The 8,928-nt window shown below is 44.6% G+C and overlaps 1 long non-coding RNA gene across 1 annotated transcript; it reads left to right on the top strand.

Moving 5' to 3' along the window:
• The first annotated feature begins 4,027 nt into the window (after positions 1-4,027).
• Positions 4,028-8,359, top strand: LOC129030463 (uncharacterized). The gene is made up of 3 exons (XR_008500661.2): positions 4,028-4,201; positions 4,560-5,617; positions 8,170-8,359. It is a non-coding gene; the product is annotated as an uncharacterized LOC129030463 (long non-coding RNA).
• The last annotated feature ends 569 nt before the right edge of the window (positions 8,360-8,928 follow it).

Genomic DNA, 8,928 nt, shown 5'->3' on the forward strand with positions numbered 1-8,928 from the left:
ACCACACAGCAGGCAGCAAACTTACGGAACGTGGTAAATAGAACTTTCTTGTCGTTGTCCTAAAACTGCTGGTTGTAAGCTTCAGTGAGGGCCCCCTTGGCAGGCACGCTGTCTCCCTCTTTGTTCTCTCCACATCCTGGAGATTTCCATCATGTCCTGCTCACTCTGCCTTTTTCCAGGTTTTACTGCTTTTTAAAAATCTGTCCTCAAACAGAAGCCTTTTCTTCCCCTTGAGTGTTTTAATTGCTCTTCTCCGGACCATGTCCAGGATCTTTATGCCTTCACAAGAGCCTGTGTCCTACACACTTTCAGGAGCAGACACTGTGGCTGCGAGCAAAGAGAAACATTTTGGCTGTGGAGCTCTGGGGTCGAGGGCTGGGCTTTGTGATCAGACCTGGGTTAGAATCCAGACTCTCACACCTTCTAGATATGCGACCTTTGTCGGCGACAGCATCTCTGCTACAGACTCTAAAGTGGTTGTGCGTAGTGGGTCAGGGAGATGACAAGACACGATGTTCAATGCAGAACCTGAATATTTATTCATTCAGGTATATAGTTTGCTGATGATGTTCTGTGTGTGGACTCCCATCTTCAGAGAAGCCAGCTGTGATTTCAACTATACATATTTGTGTGTGTATAGTTGTATATACACACTATATAAACGTATGTATATAAGTACATATATGTGTGTATATGTATAGTATATATGTGTGTACATATACATACATAGTCGAAATCATAGCTGAAGTCTCTGAAGACAATTCACAAATATACACACACATATACATGCATATGTAATTGTATATACAGTTGTATACTATATATATCTATATATTGACTGATACACATGTATACATATATACAAATATATTTATGTATTGAAAACTAACAAAATTTATCTTCCTAACTGAGCATGAGGCCTCTTGCAGGGACTCAGCTTTACCCATCTTTCTATATACCAAGGGATGTGTGAAATATCAGACTACCTTGCTGAAGGGACTCTACAGGCCACCTTGTAGCCCAGAAAAAAAAAAGTCCAGTAGAATTGAGCCATAAATGAGAAGCTGTAATTGCAATAAATACCTGCAAATTCATATTCTAAAGTGAATGGCTCTTGGAACTCTTGTTTTAAAAGTTATTTAGCAAACATTTATTGAACACTTAATATGAGCCAAACCCCTTCAAGTAGGGTGTGGCCTTTGCATTCCTAAGTATTGGTTTACTGCTCATTAGCCCTTTGACAAGGCAGCTGGGGTTGAAGAGAAATGTAACCCTGGAGTGTCCCAAGCCATCGTCACCTGGAGGTAATGCATCTCTGCAGTGTTAGGGAAAGCCCGTGAGAACATAAGCTTTATTCACAAGCACCAAAGGTATGCGCTAACGTTTAGGAAATGCACAATGCTCAACTCCTTCTGGAATCCCACCTGGGCACCCAGCATCCCGAGAGTACAATTTGTCTGATTTTTTTTCCTAAGCAGGTTGCCTGAACTCCTCTGCCCCTTAGCTGCTAGACTGAGCTACTCTGCAGTTTCAGGGCCACAACAGATACTGACCATAAGAGTCTAATCTCAGACACGGTTTAAACACAGATGGCCCAAGGAACACCATCTGAGAGCTGACGGGAGCCCAAAATGTCTCCCTGCCTCAGCCCCAGGTAACTCTGGATGCTTTAGAAAGCAAAAAAGTTATCCCTTCCCCCTAATGCTAAATGACAAGTTAATGGGTGCAGCACACCAGCATGGCACATGTATACATATGTAACTAACCCGCACACTGTGCACATGTACCCTAAATCTTAAAGTATGATAATAATAATAATAATAATAATAATAATAATAAAAAGAAAGCAAAAAAGTTGCCAAAGACCTCTGCTTGCGGTTCCCATTACCCCTGGGCAAACCCCTATCTCTAATAGGATCACGCATTAATGACAGAGACAGGTCCTGGGAAGATTAAAGGCTTCGTATAATTAAAAAGATAAGAGTGGGCCTGGGAGAAGAAATTGGGATTCAATTAACACGAGGACTCTCCCCCCAGCCCTCCCCCGCTATCAAATGTTCCACTCAGAAGGGCCTTCCCAACTTGCTGGAGAGTGAAAGGCTGAAGGGCTCTTATTTATGGCCTGCTTGGAGTTGGGCCTGGGACCTACCTTGGCTGGGGAGTTTGTTTACTTAGAGTTCAAGAGGGGAGGGGAAGAGCAACACAAATCCTGCAGGAGGAGGCCACAGGGTGCTTTTGACTCCTTTTCTTTCCCTCTTAGTTCCTCTGATCTTCTTGACAGGGGAAGAAAAATACTCAATAGAAGTTCTATTTCCTTCCTCCCTCAGCCTGAGGCTGACGCAACAGGCTAAGGGTTGCTGAGAAAGCTCTGTGGGGTTATTTGTGTTGGGAAACCACAGCCGCTTCCCCCTTTCCATCTTTCTCAGGTTTCCATGGAGGCAGAAGGAAGATAAGGTTGGAGAAGCAGCTGCCTAAATGGCCTGTGGGCCTGATCATGAGGGGTGCCTGGCCCTCAGGGACCCCCACTTCTTGTGCTCTTTCAAAGAGCTTTCAAGGTGGAAGAAAGCAGAGTTGACTGGGGTTGCGGACTAAGCTGACATAGGTAGGGTGGGGACAGTGTGGCAGGCTCCAGCAAGCACCATATCAGTACCTTCAGCCCTAGTACTTCTCAGCTAACTAGTGGTAAAGGTGGGCCTGGGCCCACATGTGGGCCTGGACCTTATGGAAATAGACATGAAGGTCCATTTGGATGGATGGACTGTGTTTTAAAAGCCTCTGCTTTTCCTAATGGATGGTAAAGCCTGTATGCTGTTGCACCCTCTCCCAGCCTCTCTTCACAGGGACCTACAGACTCCTCCACCAGAACCCTCCCCAGCAGACAGCAACTCCCCTTCACTTGGTCTGTGGGCACTCGAAGCTGTGTGCAACCAGGCCAATGAGGTCGGTGAGGCTAAGGAGGATGGCCTTGAGAAAAACCAAGCCAGGACATCTGGGACCAAGAAGACACAACACAGTACAACAGCTGGAAGGAGTGGAGAAATGTACAGATAAAGCAAAATAATCAGGATATGAGATCTCGTTCCATGCCTAGTTAATCATCTGGAAGCTGTATTCAAGGCTGCACATTAACTTCACTGAATACGCCACAGACACCTCAAGTGCAAGAGGTTTAAAGCCAAACTCCATGTTTTAACCACCCAATATGCTTCCTTCCTGTGTTCCCAATTCCAGAAAATGCCTCAGTTAGGACTTTCTGGCCTTAGTTTTTCAACCCACAAAATGGAGGGAGCAATGCCTGCTCTGTCTGCCTGGGCTGCCGGAGTCAGGTGAGAACCCAGACACAAACACACATTGGAAAATAACAAATGTGAGGAAGATGGAGACCAGAGCACGCTCACTCACTGCCAACATTGGTCACCTCGTTATTGACTCTCAAAGGAGGGACCCTATCTCACATGAGCAGGTGACGGCACCATGCAAATTGCAATGGGCTGCACCAGCAAGAGAATGACAAGCCAATGAGGCTGGCATCATAAGACGAGAGCACCAGAGACTTCCTTCAGATGCTATGCACAGCCATTTCCACAGAGACCCGTTAGAGACTAAAACTGAATTTTTAGTATGAAACAAGGGACTGACAATGACAGCAGGAATTTTCAGCAAGAAGGGAAAGGAGAGCAACACTTAGCAGGCTTGAGGGAGAGCTAATTGGAGCAAGCAGGGATGTGGTTAAAAGGGGAGGACCTCAGAGGTAATCATCTATATCCCTTATTTCTCAGCGGAACCATTTAAACTGAGAGAGGATGTGGAGGTTAGCCTCCAGCATGGCTCCCAGTGATCCCCACCTCCTGGAAATCATATCCTTGTGTAGTCTCCTCCCAGACTTAATAGGTGTGACCTGGGGAACCAATAGGGTATTGAGGTGATCAGTGTTTGACTTCTGCACCTGTGTCATAAAGCACATGATGACATCTGCCTTGGATCACTCACTCTGTGGGAAGCCAGCTTCCCTGTGGTGAGGACACTCAAACAGTCTTAGGAAGAAGCTTCCATGGAGAGTAACTGCAGCCTCCTGACCACAGTCAGCAAGGAACTAAGACTTTCTGCCAACAGCCACATGAGTGACCCATCTTAGGAGATGATTCTCCAGCCCCAGTCAAACCTTCAGATGATGTGGTTCCAGCAAACGTCTTGAGAGCCTGTGAGCAGACTCCCAGTTACACCACTCCCAGATTTCTGACCCATTATACTATGAGATAATTAATAAGTGATTGCTGTTTTAATTCACCCAGGTTTGGGGTTGTTTGTTATACATCAACAGATAACTACTACAGAGGGTGTATTTCATTTCCAATTACTTTCTGCATTTTTACACTATATCCACAGTCATTACCTCATTTGATTCTTATACTTACTTATTTTCTCTGGCTCAAAGGTGGATAAGCTGTGTCTTGGAGAAGTTAAGTAGCATTTCCAAATTCACATTATGCATGGTGGCAGATCCAGGTGAAGGGCCAAGCATTCTGACTTCTCGTGTTTTCTCTCTGCGTATAATCCAGATGCTGAAAGCACATTCTGTGGGCAGCTGCATCCTTGAACATTGTCTGGAGCCTGCTGTATTTTGAAAGAACTCTTTGTCGCATACTCTAGGGCACAGATGAGGCAGCATCATAGGTGGGTTAAGCAGTTACCTCATCTTTGGCACAACCTGCTAAGCTAACCTGAGTACTCCCAACCATTATTCCACAAGCCTCTACCGAGTGCCTCCTGTATGACAAGTGTCATAGAACTCACATCAACAGGATGCATTTCCTGGAGGCACAGTTCAATAGAGAGCTGGGGGTGAAAAAAAAAGAGAGAAAAGAAAAGATAAGAAAGCTCTAACATTTGAGCTTGAAATGTCACAGGGAGCCAAGGAAGTTGTCTGATGGGTTACCCTGTCATCTCCAAGCCAAAAGAAAAAAAAAATTTCAGATCCATCAATTTGTTCCTGCCCTTTTAATCCAAACAATATTTTACAGCATCAGAATGCAAAGAAATTATTTCTTAGACATTCAACTCTGCATGTGGACGGCTGAGCACTTAACCAGAAAGCAGCAACAGAGAACTGTAGGTTGTTCAAGTGTCTGTACATCTGATTGATCCAGATTGAGTGTATAATATACTGGAACACATATGAGAGCCTACTGGTGACATATATTCATTCATTCATTCATCCATGAGGAGTTGACATCGCTTTGCCATAGACAATGACTTTGAAGAGACACCTGTGTACATGTGCACCAGCTGCCCAGGTTGAGGACTGCTCCTGCCTGTTCTGGACCTGCTCCTCCCTTTGGCTGGCTTTCCAATTAGTGTAGACATGTTGTCCAGTATCCTAGCCTCTCTTTGAGCCACATTTGAGGATACCACCAACCACCCCTTGGATCAAATGCTTGGCTCTTGGGCTCAGACCCTGTTGGGATATAGCTTTATTTACAAAGTAGGCTGAAAGACTCCCTCTCCTGACAAGGAAAGCTGATTGGCAGTATGAAGAGTACACTGCAGAAGTTTCGAGGAGGACAAGCACTTACGATGGCTTTACAGGGATGGCTGCCCAAGTGAGATAGAATTTAACGTGAGTATTTGTCAGCCCTCAAACAAGTCCTGCCTTCTTTCATCCAGGTCTTTATTCACACTGCTTCTGCCTCCTCTAAGCAATCCTTCCTGATTTCCCCCACCCCCTTAGTCAGTGTGCTCTCTCCCTGTCCCCTCGTTGTTGGTTCCTCTATCTCAGTGATCTGCTTTGCATGTGAATGACCCGTGTGTGCATCTATTTCTCCCACTGTATTGTAATTTCCATGGGGCTTAACTGTCTGTATTCCTATACAATGTCTAGCACAAGGAATAGTAAATCTTTATTACAATGACTTGAATGGGAGGAAATGTAAAGTGGGCATGTCCTGTATTGCTTGTGGGATAAGTGGAGTTATTGTCTGTATGTTCATACAAAGACTTGTACATGAATGTTCATGTGAGCCTTATTCATAATTGCCAAAAACTGGAAACAACTCAAATGTCTACATCAATACAATGGAATACTACTCAGCAATAAAAAGGAATGAAGTACTGGCATATGCAACAACATAGATTAATCTCAAAGGCATCATGCTAAGTAAAAGAGCCAGACATAAAAACTGTATACTGTTAGATTCTATTTATATGAAATTCTAGAAAATGAAAAACTGTAGTGACAGAAAGCAGACTAGTGGCTGTATGGGACAACAGATGGCAGGAAGTGGGTTGAAACAATGGGAACATTATTTGTTCCTGAGGACACAGGGAAGTAATAGAAATGAACTAATCCTGATTGTGGTGAAAGTTGCACAGCTGTGTTCATATTCTCACACTCACCAAACAGTATATTTAAAATGGATGAATGTTATTGCATAAAATTATACTTCAGGAAAGCTACAGAAGAAAATTGGCCAGAATGTGAAGGATTTTGGGTGCAACTTAAGATGTTTGAACTCTATCATTGGCTATAGAAGCATTAAAATGTTTGAAGAAGAGAGAAATGGATGGTGTTGGAGAGAAGAAGCTGAGTATAAGAGTGTTTTTTTTTTTTTTTCTTGAGAAGGAGTCTCGCTTTGTCACCCAAGCTGGAGTGTAGTGGCGTGATCGCGGCTCACTGCAAGCTCTGCCTCCCGGGTTCATGCCATTCTCCTGCCTCAGCCTCCTGAGTAGCTGGGACTACAGGTGCCCGCCACCATGCCCAGCTAATTTTTTGTATTTTTAGTAGAAACCGGGTTTGTCCTTGTTAGCCAGGATGGTCTTGATCTCCTGACCTCGTGATCTGCCCACCTCGGCCTCCCAAAGTGCTGGGATTACAGGCGTGAGCCACCGCACCCAGCCAAGAGTGTTTTATGAATTATGAAATAGAGGAGGGAAGATTATGGCCTGAGTAAAGGTGGGAACAAAGGAAATAGAAATGATCAGATGGATGCAGGAGACTCAGCAATGAAAGAATCACAGACCCTGTGATTGAGGACTAAAAAGATGGGTGTTTTGGCTGAGCCTTTAGTTTGATGATCTTGGTGAGAGATGCTTGTACAAAGCTGGAGCCAGCTTGGGGAGAAAGTGGGTGGATCCAAGGTCCCGAATTCTACCAAGGAAACAGATTTAGAAATTGGTTTAAGCGGCACGGCGCGGTGGCTCACACCTGTAATCCCAGCACTTTGGGAGGCCGAGGTGGGCGGATCAGGAGGTCAGGAGATCGAGACCATCCTGGCTAACACGGTCAAACCCCGTCTCTACTAAAAATACAAAAAATTAGCCGGGCATAGTGGCAGGCGCCTGTAGTCCCAGCTACTGGGGAGGCTGAGGCAGAAGAATGGCGTCAACCCGAGAGGTGGAGCTTGCAGTAAGCCGAGATCACGCCACTGCATTCCAGCCTAGGCGACAAAGCGAGACTCCCTCTCAAAAAAAAAAAAAAAAAGAAAAAGAAATTGGTTTAAGCTAGATGCCAAATTGATTCCACAGGATAGCCAAATATTAGGAGGGCAGGGACAAAGATACTGGCATTAGTGATGTGAGGAGGCATGAGACTCTGTGTGGGAATGGAGGCTTATGGACATGGATTCCTTTTGTAAGGGCCTGCCCTCAGGAAGCCTCTCTGTCTGCCAGGTGAAACGTGTAAGAGGGAGCCAAGGAACTAAAGGGATGATTTAGGCCTGAGTGCCAGACAGCATTGCACCACCACTGATAGACCCAGAGTACCCAGAATGGGAGATGCTCAGGGACAGTGGTGGTGAAGAGCAAATACAGAAAGGGACCTTTGATGGCATCCAGTCCTACCTACCTCGCCAAAGCAGACACTTCTGCTATGTCCCCAGTACCATTTGGGTTGAGTATTCTTCTAGAAACATGAAGTCTACTGCTTTGTGAAGAGTTGGCTCCATTACTGGACAGCTCTAAATGCGGGTGGTGATAATGACGAGGATGATGATGATGATGATGATGATGATGATGATGATGATACAAAGAGGAGCAGGAGAAGGGGACAACTAACATGTATTGAGCAGTCTCCTTGTACTGGGCATTCTTCTAGGCTGTACATGCACTGTCTTATTTAATCCTCAAAATAACACTATAAGGTAGGCACTATAATTATCTATCCTCGCTTTGCAGATGACAAAATGAAGGCACAGAGAAATGATATAGCTTGCTCAAGGTCATACAGAAGTGGTGGATCTGGGATTTGAACCCATGTCATCTGATGGCAGAGCCTTCACAAGACTGACATGTATTGCTTGCTAGTGATTCCATATCTACCTGTCTGTAATTTCTAATTCTATTTTCTGTAGGAATTAAAATCAGTAAACAGAAACTTTTTTGCATCTTTTCAAATGTGTTAAGACAGCAAAGTGTACATTTCCTCTGAATTTTCTCTTCTGTAGGTTAAATACATCCATTCTATCAAGTGCTCCATAAGAGGAGATAATTCTAGTGCCCTTACCATCTTGGTTCTCTTTATTGAATATCCCTGAGTTGGTCATAATTCTCACTGAAGGTGAAACCTAGAAGTAAACACAGTACTCCCAGTATGACTCAATCTGAATGGAGTAAAATAAGAGAATGCAGTGCATGATGGTTCCCTGTGTCAGGGTAGAGCAGATGGCAAGAAGACTAGGCCTGGAGAAAAGCCCACTGTAAAAGGATGGGGGTGATACTGAATCAGAAAACAAGACTAAACAATGAGTTTAAGAAGAACAGGAACTGAGAACTTAAACAGATCTGCTGGCTTAGGGAGAGTCATTGGGAAGAAATGCAGGAGCTATGGAAAGAGTAGACAATGAGCCAGCAGAAGGGACTACTTGTTGTCCTCTCTGGTTACAAAAGGAAAGGGAAGAAGACAGTGGCTGGTGGGAGGTGGAACACACAGAAGGA

Source organism: Pongo pygmaeus, chromosome 12 (assembly GCF_028885625.2).
Source record: "Pongo pygmaeus isolate AG05252 chromosome 12, NHGRI_mPonPyg2-v2.0_pri, whole genome shotgun sequence".
NCBI lineage: Eukaryota > Metazoa > Chordata > Mammalia > Primates > Hominidae > Pongo > Pongo pygmaeus.